Source organism: Lepidochelys kempii, chromosome 7, assembly GCF_965140285.1.
Source record: "Lepidochelys kempii isolate rLepKem1 chromosome 7, rLepKem1.hap1, whole genome shotgun sequence".
Taxonomy (NCBI): domain Eukaryota; kingdom Metazoa; phylum Chordata; order Testudines; family Cheloniidae; genus Lepidochelys; species Lepidochelys kempii.
The window spans coordinates 90,176,510-90,200,389 of record NC_136386.1 but is presented as its reverse complement, the minus strand read 5'-3'; the positions used below and the strand labels follow the sequence as shown (position 1 = coordinate 90,200,389).

The 23,880-nt window shown below is 39.7% G+C and overlaps 1 protein-coding gene across 22 annotated transcripts in view; it reads left to right on the top strand.

Annotated features, from left to right (window-relative positions):
* SGMS1 (sphingomyelin synthase 1) overlaps positions 1 to 23,880 on the top strand; it is a 203,360-nt gene that overhangs the window by 29,987 nt on the left and 149,493 nt on the right. Inside the window, exon 2 of one of the 22 annotated variants that reach the window (XM_073353720.2) lies at positions 14,537 to 14,663. The exons of the other annotated variants lie outside the window; for them this stretch is intronic. The gene's annotated coding sequence lies outside the window, so the exon portion shown is untranslated. The remainder of the gene's footprint in view (positions 1 to 14,536; positions 14,664 to 23,880) is intronic. 22 annotated transcript variants of the gene reach the window in all.

Genomic DNA, 23,880 nt, shown 5'->3' with positions numbered 1-23,880 from the left:
CCTCTGACCCCTCCTGGTCTTTCCATGTGCATGCCCTCTAGGTCTCAGGCCTCAGACTGTCACCTTCCTCTTGGGATGGAATCACGCAATTCTCCCACCCTCAGATGTGGTGGCAGGTTGTAGTGTTCTGTGTATCAACTGTGATCACCTCTCCAAGTCTGACTTATGTCCAGACCCTGTTGTTCTGTTCTCTTTGGGGCAATGACCATGTAATCAGTGACCAAACAACCTCCTAAAGCAAAGCATTATTTATTTAGAGCTAAAGCACTTCAGAGACAACATATCTTAAAAATAATAAAATAGGCTGTCAGAGGGTTGCTGCACCTGTATTCCCTTTCCTTGGTCCCTTGAGGACACCCACTTAAAGGTTTCCTGCTCCTGGGCAGAGACTTGTATCTTACTCTGTCCTGACCAAGGGTTTTAAGGCTGCACAGCTCCCTGGATTTAAAGACTACCTAAATAGGCCAGTGCCTGTGCTTTGCTTTCTCTCCAAAGGCTATGATAACTATATTGCCCACAGTTATAAGTTACTACACAGATTCTTCTGAGCAAGCACATTTATTCTTAAGGTAAAAGCATTACAGTGAAAGCATAAAAAAAATACAAGTTCCTATACACATGCTAAAAGCTTACCATAGGTCACCCATCAATACTGTGGGCCTCTAGTAGATCAAGTTCTTCCAAACCTTCTGCAAAGATTGGAGGCTCCTCCCCACCCTTGGACAGAAAGTCCTGTCTGAATGCTGGATCAGAAAGAAGGCCTGAATCAGTTGAAATTCAGGATATTTATCCAAAAGTCCTTCTTTTGTCTGTTGGCCACTAGAGAATCCAGCTTGAACCACAATATGCAAGCCTTCCCTGGTGGTGATACTTCTCTCGGGAGCTTATAACCTGGTTGATTTGCCTTAATCACCATCCACTATTTTTTAGATCCTGGAGGAGCTGTGGTAATCCATCCCACTCTGAGTCCCTCCACTGGCTCTCCTTTCACCTGCATCAGATACAAGTTCTTGCTTCACTTTTAAGATGCTTCATAACTTAGTCAAGCCCTAGATGAGGTAGTAACCTATCATGAGATTGATCCCTGCCTTTGCTCTGCCAGTATTCCCAGCCTTCTACAGTCCACCATTCAGCTTCCTTCCTAAACACCTCCATGCTTTCTCCTACTCTCGCCCTCATGCATGGGAAAAATCCTAGATAAAATCCAGATATCTACTACTTTAACCTCCTCCACATCCGTCCTTAAAGCTCACCTTACCATGATCCCTACAAAACCCAAAACTATTCATCGTGGCGAGGCAGGTGACTTATTCCTCTTCTCCTTCTTTCCTTTTCCTGCTTCCTTCCTCTCTTTCTATCCTCAGTTACAAAACCTGTAACAAAGCTGTGCCAATTCTTCACCAGATTAATCTGTGTCTGATGATCAAATTTTAATTTTTTATTACACACATTGCTGAAATATCCATTCTCTGTAACCCTTACATAGCACTGGGATCTTCTTGGATGAATAAAATGCTTAGCATACTATATAAACTGATTATAGCGGACCTTTGGAATGCGGCCATTGCTAGGTTGTAATATGAGCAAGGTGTTATATAACATAACACATCAGTTTAGGACAAGAACTGAAACAGAATGCTGTATCAAGTTGAAAATGTATGGGTAACACAGGTGGGCAGAATGTAACTACCAGAATTTTAATTTGGCCAGGACAGTAGGACCAACACCCCTATTTTTGAGTTTAAAGAATAAATTGCTTCAGAATTTTTAATAAATACAATTTTAAACACTGTTATCTGTTTATTTCTAGTTCAAACAGGAATTATTTCAGGGAAGTTCCAAGGACTTTGTTAGTCAGGAGGTCAGACTAGATGATCGCTACGGTTCCTTCTGGGTTTATAATCTCTTTGGAGAAAAAAGTCATCAGTTTCTCGTAGTTCATCCACAAAGTATATTATTGAACTTTGCTGGATGCCCAGGAGAAAAACCAAAAGGATGTCTGAAGAAAAGTGACTTGACGTTTGTTAAGATGAGGTTCTGTTGTGGAGAAATATATTAGGAACTGACGAACAAAGTCTAATAGAAATGCTTTCTGCAAGTGGATCTGTTAATTCTAGTTTAAGAGAGGACATTTTATGAGATAGCTGCTGTGCATTTCCATATTATTAGACAGCAGCATTATCATTTTGTCAGTTCAGACAATGCTGTGAATAGATCCTTAGTTTGTTGTTCTCCAGCTGGGAATTTTGCTGCCCTGTTGTATTTTTTCTATGGGAAAGACTGTTTGTTACAGTCAAAAGGAAATGTAATGTCTATTGTGTTTTTGGCCACTTGTTGAGCTCTGCTTGCAACAATGGTGCTATGTTAAATGGCCCTTTGTGATAATCTGGGATAACTGAGTTATTTTTTCCTAGACCTGTTTTTTTTTTCACACTTTAAATAGCAAAAAAACAAAACCCATCACACATTATACAGATAAAAAACTTACAGTAGTAAAGGTCAAAGTTGTTTTGATTCCCTTGATGTGTTTAAATCTAATGTACATAGGATGCAAATCAAGGAGAAGAGTCTTCATCTGAACTGGTAGCCCTGTAATGGCTGGCCTGCAGGGAAAATAAAGTTTAGTTTTCATTTGATGTTCCATATTGGAATTTATAAGATTTGAAGAAATAAGATGTTCCCTTCTCCTACATGGGGGAAGAAAGCCAGTAGTTTAAGGTTTCTCAACCTGCAGATTGTAACCACCCTCCTTTTCTCTCCCTTTTTTACTCTGTCATCTGTGTAATATAATTCTTTCTGTGTGTCACTCTGAAACCTTTTATATCTGTAGAATTAGTGTGAAGCTATAGAAGCAGCTACATGTTTGATTGAGAATTCTCTTTGTTCGGAATAGCACCAGGCTGAATCATCACTGTCTTTCATGGTCTGTTACCGTCCAGTTTTTAACTTCTCAGCCATTTTGACTTTAGAGATTACACCAGTGCTGTGTACAATGGCAGTAGGGCATGTATCTATGCCGTGCCAAGAGTCCTAGACTGTTGTGATAAAAAGGTAGGTTAACCAAGCACAACCCTTACTCTGCAGCTAATTTGCATGTGACTGTTTCATTGGTTGTATGAAGGAGACTGCACAGATGGTGGAGTCTAAGCCCAGCTGCCTTAGTTCTTCAGAACCACCCACACAGCAATACAACCAGAACGCACAATTTATCCCTAACACACATACAGCCCCTCACCGCAGCTTACACCTCACAATCACCACCAGCTGTAAGGAGCACAGATTTTACAGAATTGTCACTCTGTAGCCTAGAATATCTGAGTCAATATGAAGCGATAGAAGCAGCTACAAGGATGGCTTAGAGTTCTTTTTGTTTAGAATATCACCCGGTTCAATCATCACTGGGCCGTCTGAGAACCAGATGTAATGTTGGAATCCAAAGGTTCTGTAGCAGTTGGAAAGTGACAGTTGATCAGAGAAGGTGGGAGTAACAGCTACAAGGGGTAATAAAGAGGTGGTTATATCTCCAGCTGGGGGATAGCTCTGTGCACAAATTTAGGGGAATTTGTACAAACAGCAATATTGCTTACTACAGCACAGCACATGGAACCAAAAGCCCCCATTTTTGGCTTTTTTATACACGACTTTACAAATTACACCTCTGTGACAGCATGGACTTTCTGCTACTAGTTTAAAAACAAGTTTCTAACCTTTATGGTTGCAGAGAGAACCTAAAAAATAGGAAAATCACATAAACTGATATGATGCCTGCCAAAATCTCAGCCTGAAATAATTGCTCTAAAATGAGTTTTCAACCAGGGGCTGCAAATCACTGTTGGAGTCATGGCCACTCCTCCCATTTACCAATACAGGAGGGGCAGAGGCACCAGCTAGATTTTGGCTACCTAGGAGCAGGGGTTAAGAGCCATCACTTTGGTTTGGTTAGTAGATACCCCTTTCCAGTTTCAAATATCTGCTGCTTTTATATTTCTAGGAATAGTTAATTCAGTTATTACTAGAAGGGGGATGAGGTAACTGAAGATATAAATCATTCTGTGTTTGGAATGGGCACAAAACCGTATGAACAGCTAGATTCAAGAGTGATTCTACTCTGAAAGTGACGCTAAATTGGCATTGCGGGGATACGTTTGTGCATATTTTACTTGCTTACAAACAAAACGGCTTTTAACTGCTACTCTTGTGAACTCAGCCTGGGATTTGAAAGTCCTGCTGTATTTGGTCTCATCATTGGAGTTTAATAATGTTGGTGATTTGCTAGCCAGAAAAGTCCTGCTCACTCTCCCATAGCTGTATTGATTCTGCAGTGTTATCCGACAAAATGTTAGGGTTTTTTACACCAGTAATGGAAGCAGATATAATGCAATATACACAGTGAGCTTCTTGATTAAGCAAATGTTATTTTTACATATTCACAATTCTTTCTGACCATAACAGCACTTGAACCAGTGGATCATTTTTCCTGAAATCTGAGAGAAAGAAATTAGAGTTGTAGCCTGGGATTTGGGAGACCCAGGGTCAGATCTTATTCCACCACAGACTTCCTGTGTGACCCTGAGCAAGCCACTTTATTCTCTTTCAGTTCCGTATCTGTGAAATGGGAATAATAGCACTTACACATCTCACAGGGTTGTTGTGCAGATAAATACGTTAGAGTGTTTGAGACTCTCAGTTACACAGTAATGGGGGCTATGTAAGTACCTAAAATAGAAAAAGTATCAATCTCATATAAGACCTGATCCAGCTCATAGAAATCAGTGGAAAGGCTAAGTTAACTAATGTTTATATAACACTAGGAGATCCTCAGATGGAAAGCACTGTGAAACAACTGCATGCATACGGAAAAACTTATACAAAATTCTCATTGGTTCACCTGACAACTCTATGTTGACTTGGATCGCTTTTTATTACCTTTTCTATTACTCTTCCTTATGAGCAAGTTCAATTAAAATGGAGGTAAAAATGGGTCTGGCTGCTAGAACTTTGTGAACACAATGGCTGCCATTATTCTGACATCAATACAACTGTGTTTTGTAAATTTCTGCAATGTAGAAGAGGCCATTTGGGCAAAGGTTAGATTAGGTTTGTTCTTATGCTTTTGGACAGCATAGAAGCCACTAAATGCATGATGTGCTTTCGTGATATTCTGTCCCGAGCCAAATCTGGTATATTACGGGATTAAAGGCTTGTGAGTGACAGGTGTCTGGCTCCATCCAGCCTTTTTGTTTTAGGTCTTCTGGATTTTTTTCTCATCCTGCTTTTATTGGGTCAAAGTAAAAGGTGATTTTTGCAGGGAAGTTGGTAGGTGTTTGGTGCATATGACCATGCCACCTTGGAGAGCATAGGGCAGGGGTGGCCAGCCTGTGGCTCCGGAGCCACATGTGGCTCTTTAGAGGTTAATATGTGGCTCCTTGTATGGGCACCAACTCCAGGGCTGGAGCTACAGACACCAACTTTCCAGTGTGCCAGGGAGTGCTCACTGCTCAACCCCCTGCTCTGCCCCAGGCCCTGCCCCCACTCCACCCCTTCCCCCGAATGTGCTGTGCCCGCCCTCTTTCCCCTTATTCCCCAGAGCCTTCTGTGCATGTAAAACAGCTGATCACGGCAGGTGGGAGGCATGGCAGGAAGCGGGAGGCGCTGGAGGGGGCAGGGGGCTGATGTGGAGCTGCTGACGTATTACTGTGGCTCTTCGGCAATGTACGTTGGTAAATTCTGGCTCCTTCTCAGGCTCAGGTTGGCCACCCCTGGCGTAGGGCAACCATTTGAAATCACAGGACCGTTAAATTAGAAAATGGATCTATTCATTTGACTTGAATTCATACTGTTTGATGTTTTTGTTCATTTGACAATGCTTCATCGGAATGGTGTCCAACATCTTTTCAATCTTGACAGTGAGTGGCCATGTCCCCTAGATCAGAATACAGACCACTGTTGTGTAGCCATAGTTTGTCTCTCTACTTAACAGACTGTTCAGTTTGCAAAAGACATTCTTGATGAGATGCCCCATTACTGACTACGCTTTTGCACTGTGGACTTCAAGTTCTTTCTTGATGCTGTTGATATTATCAAAAACAGAGCTGAAGCAGGTAAAATCACCACCAATCTTGACTGGGTGGTTGCCTGCTAAGATGCTAGAGCCCTCCGTGTGTTTGAAATCACTAACTGGAAGAGTTTTGGTTTAACCCCAATTAATTTTTAGGCTGACTTGTGATGCTGAGCTTTTCAGGGCTTTAACTACCGCAACTGGGTTGTTCATTGATTTGACAACTAGTGCTATGTCACTGGCAAAATGAACGTTGGTGAGTTTCTTATCAAGGCATATGCCTAAAACGCAAAGTATTTCATCATATTTTAAAGTTGAATTTCAGTATAAAGGAAGCTGGATTTTTTTTCTTATGTGGGCTTGTGTGTAGGGGCAGACAATTCCCATATAAATTGGAGATTTCTTGTGCCTCTAAGCTGGATTCCTTATATCTTAATTCCCTCTTCCTCAGGGGGAATCTCAGGCTGTCAGTGCCCAAAAGAAACCTTATGTCTCGAAGCCGTGGTAGAATGAACTAGACTTAAACTTTGAGCCTTCATGACTGGTTGTCAATTTCCAGATTTAAATGACGTCCTGTCTCTAACCTGTCTAAAGAGTCACTTATTTGTCATCCCACAAGAGGCCCTTTCTGCAGCTGTCAAAGTCCTGTCATGTTCATTGAGTGTCATCTTCAACTGTTTTTGATTAAATAGAAAACATTAATTCTCTTATTGGAGAACTTTGGCAGCAGCCTGCTTTCCAGATCTTCAAGGAAAGCCACATGAAATGACACTTTCTGTCACTGTTCCTCACAGGGACACCCTCTTGTACACAGAGAACTGCTGCATCAGTTTTTTAAAAAGATGATTAGACCTTTGATCTGTATATTAGACAAATCAGGGAACTAATTCAGCACTGTTTGTCTGCAGTGGCCTTAAGACTGGAGGTCTTCATGCATGACATAGAAAGTGTACTTTTAGTTATATACCTATATATAAGATAGTACCTTCCAAAATCTGTATTGGAAAGTGGTGGATTAGGAAGATATAGTAATTAGGGACAAACTTTCTAACTAGTCACAATTTGCTACAGATTAGTAAATGTTAAGTGTCTCAGAGAAGTTAAGTAGAAGTAAAGTAGAAATTTTCAGTTTCTCTGTAATTCAGAGGAAAATTACTGATTTTTTTTTTTTTTACTCCAGCTTTTATGTTAAAATAAGAATTATTTTTACATGCCTCGACTTGTTAGGGCAGAGTTTCTATGTATCTCTAGTCCTTATAGTCACAATGCACCTTGAAAATGAGAGAGCCCAATTTAAACTAATGTGATATCTTCATGAGTCTCTAGACATTTTGAAACAAAAGCTGATGTGTGAACTGCTCCAGTCATATAAATAGAGTATTAAATCTGAACCATAACAATGACAGTTTACATAGCAATATTGTTAACCATTTCACTGCCAATAGGCTGGGTGTTTCTGCTACAACTACGTGCTTATCTCACAGTCGCAAACTGCCTCCCACTTCTCTCCAGGTGATGGGGCACAAGATGGGTATGGTTCAACTGAAAATGAAGAAATAAAGCAATACAAATAAAAAGATTCCTAAACCCAAACTTGGAGTGGTTAAATAACCACTATTTCTTTGGAATTCTGTACGTGTGCTTTCTCAGCATGTAGTTGCTGTGGTAAAGGTGGACCTCATATTGTAAATGAATAGTTATTTGGTGCAAAATTCAGTAGTACTTTGGAAGTATTGTAGAAGCTTGTGAAAAGGTGTATAGCAAAAATATTACATAAGATAATAGTGAAATACTGGCTAAACTCAAGGTCTGATTTTATCAAGTCTTTTAAAACCAAATATATAGGCTTGTGCCTCAATGGACCTCTGAAACTCACATCCCCTCTCACTATTAAGGGTGCTCTTTTGCTCTGAGGATCAAATTGAGTGTTTTGAAGTTGTGAATGTTTAACTAGTTTTTCAGTTTATGGGGTCATTTGCAGTTTTCACCTTTTAAAATGTTTCCTTATATAGCATGATCTGTGAGGCAAGACTTACAAGTTCATTAATTATTCAGTTGGAGCTGTTCTGTGTTATATAAAAAAAAAAAGCAATATTTGACTGGCCTATGTAAGTGGCTTAGTGTGAGGCAAGTATATTTTAGCGTGCTCATTGTCTTGTGACTCTCATAACTGAAAATAGTCACATGGGCAATAGTCTCAACTGTAGGTAGGCACTACGTTTTAACCAGCAGGATTTCTTTATTGAGAATTCAGTATATTAATTTTGTGTGTAGAATGGCATCTTTTGAGCTCAAACTCATTTTCTCTCAGGCAGCTTCACATGTAGTTCATTGATCATGAAACATGATACCATTAAAAGTCAAACTAAGATATTTTAGTGGTTAAAACTTGTTTGAGTCACCTTATTTTATTGCAATAATTCATAATAGTGCAGCTTTCTGAGGGCTTCAGAATGTTACAACTAACTTTCCAGTGCTCAAAGTCCTGCCAGGGCAGCATATGAGGTGCTTTGACAACTGTTTTCCTTATTAGAAAGATGAAGGAGACAACTAGCCCTTGTCATATGCATTTCCTATGCTGCCAGCTGTATTGAGTATTAATTTAAAATAAGGTGAAGAAAAATTCAGAAATGTAGACTACCAACGGTCTTCCTATGATAGAAATGAGACCTAACAAAACCCTTTTTTGAGAAGCCTTCACTAACATTTTATCTTTAACTTCGAATGTAAAATGGAAATTAGAGGGGTTAAGATGGAATTTAAATAGCAAATAGCTAAAGACATAAACAACAGTAAATTTAAATGAATCGAAAGCAGGAAGCCTGCAGTCAAATTAGTGGATCTGCTTGACTATGGGGGACATAGGGGAGCAATTGAGGAGGATAAGGACATTGCAGAAAAGCTAAATGATTACTTTGCATTAGTCGTCACCATAGAGGTTATGGTAATAAGCTATCCTCTTCAGGTAATAACAGATGTTGTTGTCAGAAGAGGAGGTACTTGAACAAATCAAAAAATAGCACCAAATAACCAGGATTGGATGATATATATCAGAGTTTTGAAGGGATTTAGGAATGAAGTGTCTGAGCAGTTGGTAATATGCAATGTCATTAAAACTGTCTACTATACTACAGGACTGTATGGTAGCAAGTGCTTTTTATCGCTCTCCAAAGGTAGTAGGGAATGGCAAATTAGTGAGTCTGTGCACCAGGAAAAGTGGTTGACATTAAAAAATTGAATGGTAAAACTCCTTGCTTAAACATGATGATGGCGTAAACCAACACAGCTTCTGAAAAATAAAATTATGTCGCTTACTGATAAGAATTTTTTGAGCATATCTACAAAATAGTGGATAAAGGAGAATGAGATGACATTTTCTTGCATTTTCAAAAGCTTTTGTTAAAATTCCTCAGATGCTAACAAGGAAATTAAGTAGCTATCGAGTGAGAGGTAATGTCATGGATTAGAAATTGGCTAAGGGCTTGTTTAAACACATAAATGGTACCTCTTTAACTATGTCAGTAAAGTTAAACTGGTACAGCCTCTAGCGTGGATGCACTTAAAATCACTATAGCTTACTCCCATATGGGAAGGAGAATGAGCCCTACTGTCTGTTACAAGGCATGTACATACCAGCATAACTGTCTCCCCAGTAGGGATTGTACTGGTAAGTTTTACAAAAAAAAAAAAAAAAATCACACTCAACTTTAACCAAGACAGCTATACCAGCTCAAAAACCGTGTAGACCAGACCTCAGAAAACAAAAAGTTGGAGTATATAGTGAACTTTAATTAGAGAAAAAGATGGGGATTCATGAGTCTCCATACTAAAAGTTACTGGGATTATGAAGAAGCTTCTTGGGTAGGTTATTCCATAACTGTCTGCCACAAACGTCTTGAACCTTCTTCCGAAACATCTGATACAAGCCACTGTCTGAGAAAAAATGCCAGAGTAGCTGGGCCACTGTCCAGTATAGGAGTACCTATGTTACTCAGTCCTTCAGACAAGTGTCCTGCCAGGTAAAAGGTAAAAATTGTTCATTTGTAAACACAACATTCAATTAGAAATACTTAAATCTACTATTCAGTTGACTTTTTAATGAGCAAATGCCAGTATATCTTTAAAAATTTCTGTTTTTAAGATGACCCTCAAAAGCTGTTTTGAGTCTGTTCACATTTTTGGGTTGAAACTTAAGGTCTACGAAGATCTCCTTCTGTTTAATTTTTTTAAGCCCTTTTTTTTCACAACAAATTCCATCAACTCAGCAACCAAACAATGGCTCAGTAATCTCCCGGTCATCGCAACTCAACAAATCCTAACGTTCTTCCTTAGGGCCACACAATGTATCAAATAGACCCTGGACCAAGAATCCTGCAACTTAATGTTGAAGGAGTCTTACTGGCAAAATTCAAGTAGCTTGGAAACCTGCTGAAGACTCACAATATTGACATCCTCATATTGCAAGAGACCCGTGTTAGCAGTGACCAACAGGTTAGGCACTACTATACCTATGGATACAACCTAATGACTCGCCATTATCATCCGAAATATGGCTTGCCAATATACATCAAGGACACATGTGATTTTAATGTTATTTCACCAACTGAAGGGGAGACCACATTTACCACAACCATCAAAGTAGGGGAGCTCCACATTACCAACATATATAAAGTCCCTAGCACAAAATGGCCAAAACCAGGGCTACCCAGCACTCAGACCAGGAGCTCTCAAACTTCAAAAACCACACTACACTCCCTTGACACAGTAAGATGCCATTCCTGGCTTTTCTGCATGCAAAACCTTGATTTCACACATTCAAGCCATAGAGCCTGGACATTACTGTGATGCTTTGAGTCCGCTAGTCCCGCAGAGTATTGGCCACCAAAAATCTGGGCAAACTCAGTAGCCTCCAAACTGGTGGAGCACACAAAGGACCACTTGATAAACACACAAGAAGAGAAGTGTACCAACAACTCTACCAGACACTTGAATCAATCCCCTCAGGAGAACCTTCCACTATCAGCATTGAGGAAGTAAAAGAAGGACCTGCCGTGATGAATAGAGTCCTGCACGGATACACAATATATATCCATGGATATAAAGCAGATGTCTGCGGAGCTTCAGGGCTCTAATGACAATGCCTGAGCCCAGCAGGAGTTTGGCCAGCAACCGGACCAGGAACTGCAACGGCAAAAGCAGCAGTACGTTGGACTGCTGCTCTCAGGAGCCAGCGCCCAGCCCAGGCAACTCCTCTAGTGTGATTGTGCCACCTCCAGCCCTACTTACTGGGGGTGTGGGCACCAAGCTCACCGGCAGCTGTCCCTCTCATGCTCCCGGACAGGAGTCTTGTCCATGCAGCAGCGTGTGACTCCTGCCCACGGATTTTAATTGTGTATCTGTGCAGGGTTCTAGGAATGAAAATGGAAGTCGGCAGGCCCTGACGGTATTCTGTCAGAATTCTTCCACCATCTTGGCCCCAAAGGACTCCAATGGCTAGCAACATTGTATACTGCTACCTTAAGGACAGTACAGATCCCTGAAATATGGCGTGAGGCAATGGTAATTACCATTCCAAAGCCTGGGAAGCCCACTGATGAAGTAGGAAGCTATCGGCCGATTTGAACGTATCATCATCAAAAGAATGAGAACGCCCTTTTACTGAGTCAATTATCCCTGTCAAACAGGCAGGCTTCCGACCAAAACATAGTTGTTGCTACCGAGTTCTGGAACTTACAGCTCACACTGAGGCTGGCTATCAGAAAAAAACTAAAGACTGGTGCAGTATTTCTCAACCTGTCATCTTCGTATGATACTGTATGGATTAAGGCCCTGATGCTGAAACTTGCAAAAATTATACTTTGCTGCCAAACACTTTGCCGGCTGTGGACCATGCTGAGTAACAGACGCCTATGGGTTTACTTGCATTATAAGACCGGCTCACCCCATACCATAAACAGTGGGCTACCAGAAGTTTCTGTACTCAGGCCAACCCTTTTTAATATTTACATAAGTGACATGCCTCCAATTAAATCACAAAAATTTGGATATGCAGATGATCTTGCCATGACAATCCAAGCACCAAACCTCCATGACACTAGGAGGTTGGTGAAGCACTGGAATCGGTTACCTAGGGAGGTGGTGTAACCTCCATCCTTAGATGTTTTTAAGTCCTGGCTTGACAAAGCCTTGGCTGGGATGATTTAGTTGGGGGTGGTCCTGCTTTGAGCTGGGGTTTGGATTAGATGACCTCTTGAGGTCTCTTCCAACCATAATCTTCTATGATTCTATGAAAGGGCTGTTAACTGAGGACCTCCGAATTGTGGAACAATACTTCTGGAAATGGAGACTCAAACCAAACCCTGGAAAAATAATAGTAAGCAGCAAGCACTTTTCATCTCGATAATAGGAGTGCCAAAAACACAGTGAAAGTAGCTTTCTGTGGTAAAAATGTGTGACATGATTACGCCTCAATATACCTTGGAGTGAAACTTGACCACACCCTCACTTTCCATGATCACCTTGAGAAGGTAGCTGCAAAGATAAAAACAAGAGCCAGCATAATTCAGAAACTAGCAGGTACAACCTAGGGTGCATTGGCATGAATGTTGTGAACATCTGCAATGACACTTATATTCGATAGCTGAATATTGTGCACCGGAATGGAGCAGATGCAGCCACACATGACTTGTTGACAGCCAGCTGAATACAGTGATGTGTGATGCAGTGAATCATTGGAACACTTAAATTGACTCCAACACCATGGCTACCTGTTTTGTCTAACATTGCTCCCTCGTCAATATGCCAAACTTCTGCAACACTCCGTGAAGCTCAGTGAATCCAGGAAAACAGATGTCTTCCTATCCACCAAGACCTTGACAGTGTGCCTGCCCCACCCCCTCCCCAGCATCTTTCTGGGAACATTCACTTAGCCTCATGCAATCAGGCTATGATCAGAAGGAGGCTTGGAAAGTAGAATGGGCTAAACACAACTTAAAGAATAAGCACCTTGTACCGGATCCTACTCAGAAGGTTCTTGGGTTCGACCTTCCATGCTCATCTTGGTCAACTCAGAACCGAATCTGTACCAACCATGGTAGAAGCAGACCTCTAATGCACAAATGGAAAATCAAGGACTCCCCAGCTTGTGTGTGTGGCTCTCCATGACAGATCATCAAACATATCACCACCTACTGCCAATTTATAAATATGAAAGAGGCATCCCTGCTATGAATTTTGCCACTCCTGATATAGCCATATGGCTTAATAAACTTTAGGTGAAATTGTAGTTGCGGCTCTGTACAGCCATACAAAAGAAGAAGAAGTTGCAAGTAAGCTGTAGATGTTCTCTCTAAGGTCACTTAGATTGTACATAAGGGTTAAAGCCATTAGTTGAGTAGTAAGAGTGGTTGCCAATACAAAGTTTAACTGTCCTGTGATTTAAGGAACCAGCTTGTCAAGTAACTACAGAATCCATAATCTTTATGAGCCACATCAAAATTACACTTCTGAGACCTTTACAACCCTGTTTTGTGAACATTAAAGCCAATGTTTGAAAACCATTGGTGCCTAAGGGTAGACTACTAAATCTTAAAGGATGCTAAAATAGAAGTGGCTTAATCTTCAGACATGCTGTGTGCACACAGCACCCACTGATGTCATTATGACTTATGACACACTTCTGAAAATCAGGCCACATTTATTTTTGTGTCTAAATATGGATCTAGGAATATAAGTTTAGGTATCCAGATTGGAAATATTGGCGTAAGACTTTCTAAATCCAAAATGTTTATTCCTTTTCTCCCTCATAACAATTATTAGTGCTTTTTGTAGGCCTTGGGGTAGAAATTGGGGAAGCTTCAATGGCATAATTAAGAGAAATGGCAAAGAAATGTTATAGTAAGGGAGCTGTAGTACCATGGACAGCTGAGTGCTGGCAGGGACCAGGGGAGCAAGAGAGAGCTCCTGGCTGGCTACTGGGACTGAGTACAAGACTTCAGCCCTATGGTAAGGGTGAAGCATTCGTGAAGGTGAGGGGGCCATGGGGAAGTAGCCCAGGGAATCATAGCAGCATTATGAGAAGTTGAAAGGGGAAACAGCGGCACGTGGCTGCTATTCATAGATTCCTGGGCTGGAACCTGGAGTAATGGGTGGGCATTACTGGGTCCCCTCTTCGCCAGCCACAGGTGGAATAGCATACTCCCTTAGGAGGGAGTTAACTCTATTTCCAGAGAGGGGACTGAAGGCCCTGAAGAGGGTCAGCAATTTACTAAACATTGAGCTGTATTAGACTTTAATACACCCCCACAAGGGGAACTGAGATAATTAGTGGCCCAGCTGGGAAGCTAGGGCTGAAAGGGCAAAACCATTGCCTCCAGGGAGTATGGTTCAATACCAGGGCTGGGACTGTTTAAAGACTGCAGACTGAGACTTTTTATCATTGAACTGTTTATCCTGAAAATGGTTTTGTTTTGTTGAAAGCCCACAATCTGTGTATTGACTTGGCCAGAGGGCCAATTCACTGAGATCACCTGAGAAACCACTGACAGGGATCACCACAGACTGAGAGGTGCAGGCACACACCTGAACAAGGGGACGCTCGAGTGAGGTGAGTGCCACCCCATTACAGATGTCTTACCTGTAATTTAGATCTCATTTTGCCTTTCAAGAGGTATTTTGTGAATTTAGTTGCTTCATTGCCATCACTTTGGGTAATATTTTATCTACTACTGTAAATCAGTACTAAAATTACCTAAAGTTTGGAGGACTACTTTCTTTGACCTTTTAGTTAATTGCCATTCATTCAGCTTTTTGATGCTGCAGTTTGGACAATACATGTCTGGAAGCAGTCTGAGCTTTGTTTGCCTCTACTTACACCCATATATAGAAGCATTGTACTAATTAATTCAGTATTGCTATTTGTTCTAGAAGCTGTACTGGATGGTTTCTTCAAGCAAAGCTTTGATTCAATAGTATTGACTTAATAGAGAATATGATAGAAAATCAAGGCAATATGCTTAGACATTTCCTGTGTCACCTTGCTTTTTGCATTAGGCACACTTTTTGCTTTGTAGGGAGAAACTACAGCATTTAATGCAGCAAATTCTTTGTTCTAAGGCAGGTTAGAAATGAAAATATTCTTAATATTAAGCATCTTGGTGAAATATAAGACCAAAAACCAGATGCAAATAAAGTGTAATTGTTCTAATGGGACTCTTTATAACAAGCCTTTGCTGTCCTTGCTGCTGGAACCAGTGTGGCCCATTGGAAAGGGTACCAGACTGTGAGCCACACAAAACCTGGCTTCTCTTACCAGGTTTGCCTTTCTTGCTGTGTGACTTTGGCAGGTGAGATGCTCTACAAAAGGAAAAGAAATTGGGCTTTTGACCTTTTCTGATGTTTTATGGTATACATGTTTTTGTTTCTTTATGATCCTTTAAGTTGTGTATAAAAAATTCCTGCAAGGTGTCTCTTGTTGTTTTTCCATTGGGATTTCAATTCTTACCTAGGCACTTTGACTCTTCATAGAGTACTAGAGAGAGTGATATCATGAGCCAAGGGAATGAAAGTAAAGCTGCTAAGAGAAGGGATTTTGAGAGAGAATGGTTAAAACTCTGATGTTTAACAAACATTTTACTTCAGCGACTAAGATTTCAAATAAGGAAGCCCTTTTATTAAAGGTTCAGCACCCTGACTCCTTCATTTGAAGATTTACATCCCTTTCATCTCCTGGACGCCTTCCAGAAAATCAGTAAAAACTGAACTGGACGCTTCTGATATTTTTAAGGTGTTTTTTGTTTGTTTGTTTGTTTGTTTTTTAAAGGATAGAAAAATAACATTCAGTCTTTCATCTAGCATAAAGATGCACAAACCTAGCTTTAAAAAAATCTTTTGTAGGTCAACTTTAACCTCTCTCTAATAGATTTTCCCCATCTCTAAAAAGGAGATGATGCCTTAGAATATATAAGGAAATAGCACTTTGCATCTCTAGATGCTAAGACTCCATTAATATTACAGTGAATATGGTCAATGTACAGCAATATTGATTGCAAAGATTCAAAACATATACAAAGAAAAACACTTAAATTCGGTTGCTCAACATGTTGCTAACATTGAAGAAATTTTGATGGTTTTCTTTGCATCCCTCACATTTAAGTAGATTACTAGTGGCAGGGGCTAATAATTTTAAGTTGCTGTTTTCTGAAGAGTAGTAGCAATGAGACTGTTCTGGACAAACCTCCGTAAAACTTTGATCTTGACTTCATCAAAGACTGATTAAAAATCCTTGCCAACTTTTTCAGTTACATAAATATTAACGATGGAACACATTATCTTCTCCAGGCAACAGCAGCCACTAGCACCCTGTTAATTCAACTTCTCTGTTCACCTTTCATAGACAGATGCTATGAATAATTTAGTCATCTGCTAATTAAAGATGAATGTAAGTTCAGCAGGCTGAACGTATAAGCAGAGATCCTGTAGAAGAGACACATTTTCTTCCCTGGTAAATAGAAAGGTTTGATTCTAGATACAGCTGTATATCTAGCAATGGATTCTGTTTTGAATTCTTGTTGTTAAATGATTTGTACTCAACTTGAAGACTACCAGCTAATGGTTGCACACTTTCCCCAATTTTCAAAAATAATGGTAGCTGAAAAACATATGGGCAATATTTATCTTTGTTTTTTGAGAAAATTAAATCCAAGGATTTAGAATAGTTGTGTAACAGGATGCAGTCCTTAGAATGTCTTGAATTGCATTTCTGTTAGTACTGGAAATGAGTTGGTTTAATTTAATAACTTTTTACATCATTTTCTTTCGGAAAAGGTGAACAAATGTCCAAATCATTTGATAGCTTAATGGACACTTTACTGGACACTTGCTGAAATGGTATCTTCATCGTTGTATCATTTTTACCCTTATTCTGCCACTCATTTTCACTCATGTGGTACATTACGCACACTTGTTAAATCTTAAATTGGTAACTCTTTGGGGCACCTCTTATGCTTTTATATAGCATCTAACAGCAATTCTGATTGGGGTGTTTGGGGGCTATTGCAATACAAATGAGGAATAAATCTACTTTAAGTATCTAGTGTCTGTCGCCCTGTCTGGAGTGGCTCACAACTGTGAGTGCCTACTTCAGGGTAGATGGTCAGAAAACAGGGCAGACGCACCATGCTGGTAGTGTGTTCTATCATTAGATTTCACCAAGCCAGTAACAAATGTGAACTCCTGGATCACTATACCAATCTTACCATGGAGTCACAGACAGTCCTCTTAGACTCTCCACTCTATTTAACCACTTATTGAAACTGGACTTTTGATAATAGGTCTCTTAAATAAAAAAAAAAAACTTACCACAGTCCCAGTCCCAAGAGACTAGTCGCTTATCACAGATCAACTGGTACTTTAGATCTTATACCAAGAACCACGCTAGTAGCCAATTATATAGTAAAAACTAACGAAAGGTTTATTAACTAAGGAAAGGAAGTGAGAGTTACTGAGAAGTGAAAGCAGGTAAAATATATACACAGATGAGTCATAGTTTGTAATTCAAAATGATGGCAATGATGTAATAAACTGCCAGTTTCCCAAATGTCTTTTCAGGGTACCATTTTGTCTCTGGGGATCTTTGCTTTGCATCTGGTACACTTCCCTGTAAGAATCCAAACAGAAGGATCTTTCCCTGAATCCATACTTACAGCTTCTTGTCACAGAAAAAAAGCTCACAGGGTGACTACCCATGTGGGCTTTTCCTTTGAAGACTGACAGTGAGGAATGCATTTTGAGTCTTTGACCTCCAATCATCCCACACAATGACCACTTGTTTGAAATTAGCTCTTTTCTCTTACAGTTTTTCATTGGGGCGGGGGGAAAAGGGGGGAATCGATCTAAGTTAAGCAAGTTCAGCTATGTGAATAACGTAGCTAAAGTCGACGTACTTAGATCTACTCACCGCGGTGTCTTCACTGCAGTGGGTCGACAGCTGACACTCTCCAGTCAACTCTGCCTTTGCCTCTCGCCCCAGTGAAGTACCGGAGTTGACGGGAGAGCGCTCGGCGGTTGATTTATCGCATCTAGACTAGACTCGATAAATCAACCCCCCGCTGAATCGATCACTGCCCATCGATCCTGCGGGTAATGTAGACAAGCACTTGCATTCTATAAGGCTTCTTTCTCCTTTGATGGGTTATTTAATTACAGGGGTATACACAATGTAAATGTTTGCTTCTGAAGGTAAGTGAAAACAATGCAAGTAACACCCCATTAGTTTTCAGGAAGTTTTAAACACAGAATACACTCTAAGACATTTAGCAATCATTTTGATCTATTCTAATACACAAGTGAATTGGCCTGGCTTCAGCATGCACTGGCACCTGATCTGTCAGTGTCATATTCCTGTTATGTCGGCAAATACTCATTTCCTCTGTAGTTCATTTATTACTGATATAACTAAATGTCTGTATCTTCTGATAATTTATTGTTGGAAGTTTTTTTGCAGACTACTGTTTTCAGACTTGTGTGTGAAAAGACTTATTCATGTAACAGTTTGTAAGTATTTCAGTTTCTGGTATATTTTGAATACACTGCATATTTGACAATAAAATAGGCAACACTTGCATAGGACAAAAAAGTTATACATTTTTCTTGCACATCAATATATTGTAAGTACATGGAACTCTGCAATAAAAGATGCTTTATTTGGTTTTGAGTGAGACTCCAGTTCGTACATATGTAAAAATATCATCAAAATGAGTTAACTAGTGCACACAAGGATAGAATTGTTAAGTCTTGTTTCAGTCTCCTCTTTAGGAATACTGTTACACATTAAAAATGGTTTTAAGTGGTCATCTGGGGACTAGAATGTATTGCTTTCCTTGTAAAGTTGGTCTGTAAAAGCTCAAATAAATTGTAAAATTAGCCTTAAGCACTCTGAAGGAGTTAACTGACAGGGAAATTCCTATTAGAAGGTAGTCCTTTGTGTAGGCTTCACTGCATCATGTTTGAAAAACATAGGAGTAGGACATATGCAAGCAAATGTATGGATCATAGTCCATAAATGTCTAGTATGGACTTTCTTGTATCTTCCTGTGAACCATATGGTACTGGCCACTGTTGGAGAGTGGATTCGTTATTTCACTGGTTTGATCTGATATTGCAGTTCCTGTTTCCATACCAGATGAAGCCCACAGTTAAAGACGTGAGTCATTTTCTATTTGAACCTGGTTCTGTGCAGTAGCTGTAGGACCTGCCCTTTGCCTCTTGACTTAGTTTGGGGATAATGTGACAAAGCAAGTTTATAAATATAAACTCTGCGTTTTGCTGTTTTTGTCCAGCCTGGTTTTCCCTTCTCATGGATGCAGAAATAATTTTCATAACCTTAACTATTAGACCATTCATTGCAGCAGCACTCTGCCAGTTTAGTTTTCGGTGTTTCAGAGCAGTTTGATGAGGCTTCTCATCTTTAATTTGTTTAATACTCTTGCAAATCTGTTAGAAAAAGATGCTGCCTCACACTTGCCAGTCATGTGATGTCATATGAAAAACATCAGATTAAATGAGCTATCTGGGACTTTTCATTTGCCTTGATTTGACCATGTATAACAATGACACTGTGTAACAGTCTTACTATAGCTGTTAGATTTTGGCTTTCTAAAATGACTTTTGCTTGTTCAGCCTTCTCTCATCAGTGCTGCTTGTTTTAGAGGTACTGCCCTCAGCTGGTATAAATTGGAGTATCTCATTTGATTTAGGGGGAACTACCCTTATTTTATCCCAAGTGAGGATAAGTTTCATGGTGATGAAATTAAGATGTTTAAACCATCTTTGAAGCTGTTTATCAATTCTCACTAATGAACATTTGCAGTCAAACATAAGTATATGCTTTTAGGGTTTTCATTGAAAAATTGACAGGTAGGAACGCTATTGGCTTCAGAAATCTGTTCAATATGTTAAGTATAGCTATAGTTATAGGTCTCAGTGTTCTTTTTTTTAAATGTTACATTTTCTTTTTACCCGTCATGGGCCTGATCCAAAGTAGTAAAGGTATACTACTGCAAGATTTTACCTATTACTGTTTAAACCAGGATAAAGTTATTAGAACAGCAGTTTCCAAACTTTTTGTCGGCAAGACCCCATTTTAATGAATTATTTACAAAAAGTAGGAGTTAAGTGGTTCCAAGTAATAACAGACAGAACAAAGTGAATTACCAAGCAAAATAAAATAAAACACACAAGTCTAAACCTAATACAGTAAGAAAGTGATTAAAGATGAAATCTTACCCCCATAGATGTTCCAGTAGGTTTCTTTTACAGACTAGCCTCCTTCTAGTCTGAGTCCAGCAATCACTGACACCCTGTGGTTACTGTCCTTTGTTCCAGTTTCTTTCAGGTATCCTTTGGGGTGGAGAGGCTCTCTCTTGAGCCAGCTGAAGACAAAATGGAGGGGTCTCCCAGGGGCTTAAATAGACTTTCTTTTGTGGGTGGAGACCCCTCCCTCCCCCTGTGTAGAATCCCAGCACAAGATGGAGTTTTGGAGTCACATGGGCAAGTCACATGTCCATGCATAATTCAGAACTTTACCGGTGGCAGCCATTGTTCATGTACTACCTTGAATGTCCTCAAGTAGACTTCTTATAAGGATTGGAGTCTTCCAAGATCCATTGTCCATTAAGTGTTTCTTGATTGGACACTTCACTTGCAAATTCCTTTCTAAAGAAGCTGACCAAATGCCTTACTAAGGCTACTTAAAATCAAACAAGTACACAGCCAATATTCATAACTTCTAATACAAAAATGATACAGGCATACAAATAGGATGAATATATTCAGTAGATCAGAACCTTTGCAGAGATATGTTACATGGCATATGTAGCATAAAACCTATTCCAGTTATGTCATATTTACATTCATAAGCATATTTCCATAAAGCATTATGGGGTGCCACGTCACAAGACAGAAATAGGTAAAATATTGCAGTAGTATGCCTTTACATACCTGATTTAGATTACATAGAGGGATTTTTGGACACCTATGGATTCTTCATCTTGTCTTCCAGTTGGTTTCACTTGAAACTGACACTGAGACTTGTAATTTGTTTGTAAAGGGGTGAGGGAATAAGTAAACATTTAGCAGGCTGGTGCTGAACAAATAAAGTGACTATTACCCTGATTGTCTGTATTGGTTGCTGATAAACCAACAGATTAAATTTCTTGCTTACAGTTAGAGCTGAACAAATTTTTTGACCAAAACTATTTGCAAAAAAATGAAGATTGGGTGACACTGAAACACTTCATTAATTTGTGTTGAATTCATTGTTTAGGTTAAAAAAATTCTAAAAAAATCTCCAAAATGTAAACATTTCATCTTAACATTTTAAAACTAAATGTTGTGGTATTTTCAGTTTAGAAAGACTTTCAGTTTCAAAATTTCCTCTAGTTTTTATTAAAAATTTATCAAAAGGGTCAAAATCTAACCATTTTAAATGGCCAAAATCTAACAAAACATTTTGATTTTTTTTAAAAAAATAAAACATTTTGTTTGACCTGAGATTGTTCTTTATTTTTCAGAATTACCAGCAAATTAAAAAAAAAATCCATTATTCACCAGCTTCACTTGCAATATATATAGTCTTTAATCTAAGCTAGAGAGTTGAGTAGTAACCACGTCCCCCATATTTTTCCAGATTAGTTGAGATAGCAAGTTGAGATGTCATTATTCAACATTGAGATTCCATCTAAATCACTCCTGAGATGGGGATTTAATTGCTTTCAGGACAGATTAGAGAAAGTCTACAGTCACCAATACAGGGACTCCAGTAGAGCTTGGTTCAAGTCCTTCTTACTCAGGACATATGAACAACCATTTTTGCTGCCCTTTTGTTAGCAGTTCCTCTCTGTGACTTCCCCTCTAACCCCCGTTTGGCTTTGTTGGCTGCTTGTGTGACTTCCATGGCTATTTTAAATTTATCTGGATTTCTTAGTTTTCTTACAGCATCTGAGTTTAACAATTTAAAAGTCAACAGCTGTGGCAAGATCTTACAGTTCAGTTACTACTTTTTCTAACTGTAGTTAAAAATAGTAACAGTTGGCAAATTCTGAGATTTTTAAAAGTGACCGATGAGCTTTAAAATGCTAACGTAAATATGCTTTTATTAGTGTTTGGCTGGATCTATTATAATTGAATTATTCCTTTTAGGAGCAGGAGTAATCTTTACAACTTTTGTTCTCATATTTTGTTTCATGTCAGGCTAGGTGAAATTATGTTTAACTTGGTATTACTGATTTTGGTTGTATCGATTTTTATAGGGCTTTGCGTGCAGTCATAACTTTTCACTTTTCCCATTAAGGTTGCTGACAACTTAGTGGAAATGCATTTTGGCTGATTGGTTCTGAGATCATCATGAAAAGTACTCATGAGCTGTATTTTATATGCTGTAGTTGAAATACTGTATGTGTGAATGGAGTTTAAGTGCAAAGAGGGACGTCTTTGTAGAGAGATATCCTTGCCGATCTCTGTGGATTTTACTCTTCTGCAGTCTTCCTTTCTTTTCTCCGTGTTTCCCAAATAAGGAGTAAACAGAGGCTGAACTTCTTCTTTGAGTAATATCCCTGTGGGTGCTCTACTTCTGGTTCTCATGTGCCCCACGCACCTTCAATCGGAGAATTTTGCTAGCAGTATTCATTCAGTCCGGACATGTGCTCTATACATCCTTGTGCCCCGCACTAAAGCTCCTGAGATGGAGCTATAGCAGAGTCCACCTTGAGCATACCTTGTCTATAAAAATTTTTCTAGAGTAAGTTTAGCTTAGTATACAGCTTAGTATAGTTGTTTAGTTTTACTAGTGTGAGGACTATGCCTTTTTTCCTCTCTCCTCCTTTTGGTAACGATTGCCTTCCTCAGGCGGGCATGTTCAGCTCTCTGGGCTTCAAATGCTGCTTGACTTGCTGGAGGCCAAGTGTTTGTTTGCTGTCTGGGAGAGTCACACATCCCACAAAAGTGTAACTTCTGTTTAGCCCTTAAATCCAGGATGAGGAAGAACCGGGAAATCAAGATGGGGCTTCTTATGGTGGAATGCTCCTTCACACTGTTTCCAAGGCAGGTCAGGAGAACCCGTCTGTACCTTAGTCTCCAGGCAGATCCATTGCCTCTTCAACGTCAGCTTATCCCTCCCCTAGAAAAGGAAAGGCTTCAGAGACCTCCAAAGATCCAAGAGAGAGGAGCTAAAACTCACCTTGCTGAGAGTTTGCCCCTAAAAGACCTTGATTCCCCCCAGGTCGATGGTCTTGGAATCGTTGACATCTCTATCCATTATTGTTCAGGCTACAGATTCCTCCAGTACCAGTGGAGTGGGGAAGTCTGTAAATATGGCTATGAGCAAGCTTTCGTACTATCTGAGTATGTCAGGCTGTCATTTCTGAGGGGCAGTTACTAGCTAGTTTTACTGGGCTGGTTGAGGGTTTGTCTTTTTTTTTCTTGTTCCAAAGTCCTACTGAACCCCCACAGAAAGAAGCACTGGTTCTGTAGGAAGAGAACCACAAATCTATCGGATTGTTAGTCTCTAAGGTGCCACAAGTCCTCCTTTTCTTTTTACAAATCTATCTGGTTCAAATACACAACCAGCTTTGTCATCAAAAGACTAGTTTTACTGGGCTGGTTGAGGTTTTGAATCTTCCCCACTCTTTAGTCTACCAGCTGCAGTAGTTTGCCCACCTCCCCCCATATGGAAACTGACTCTCCCATTTTCAACAAGCAGGGGAATAAATTACTACAGACAAATGGGTTTTGGAGAGGGTTACATCAGGATACGCCATCCACTTTAC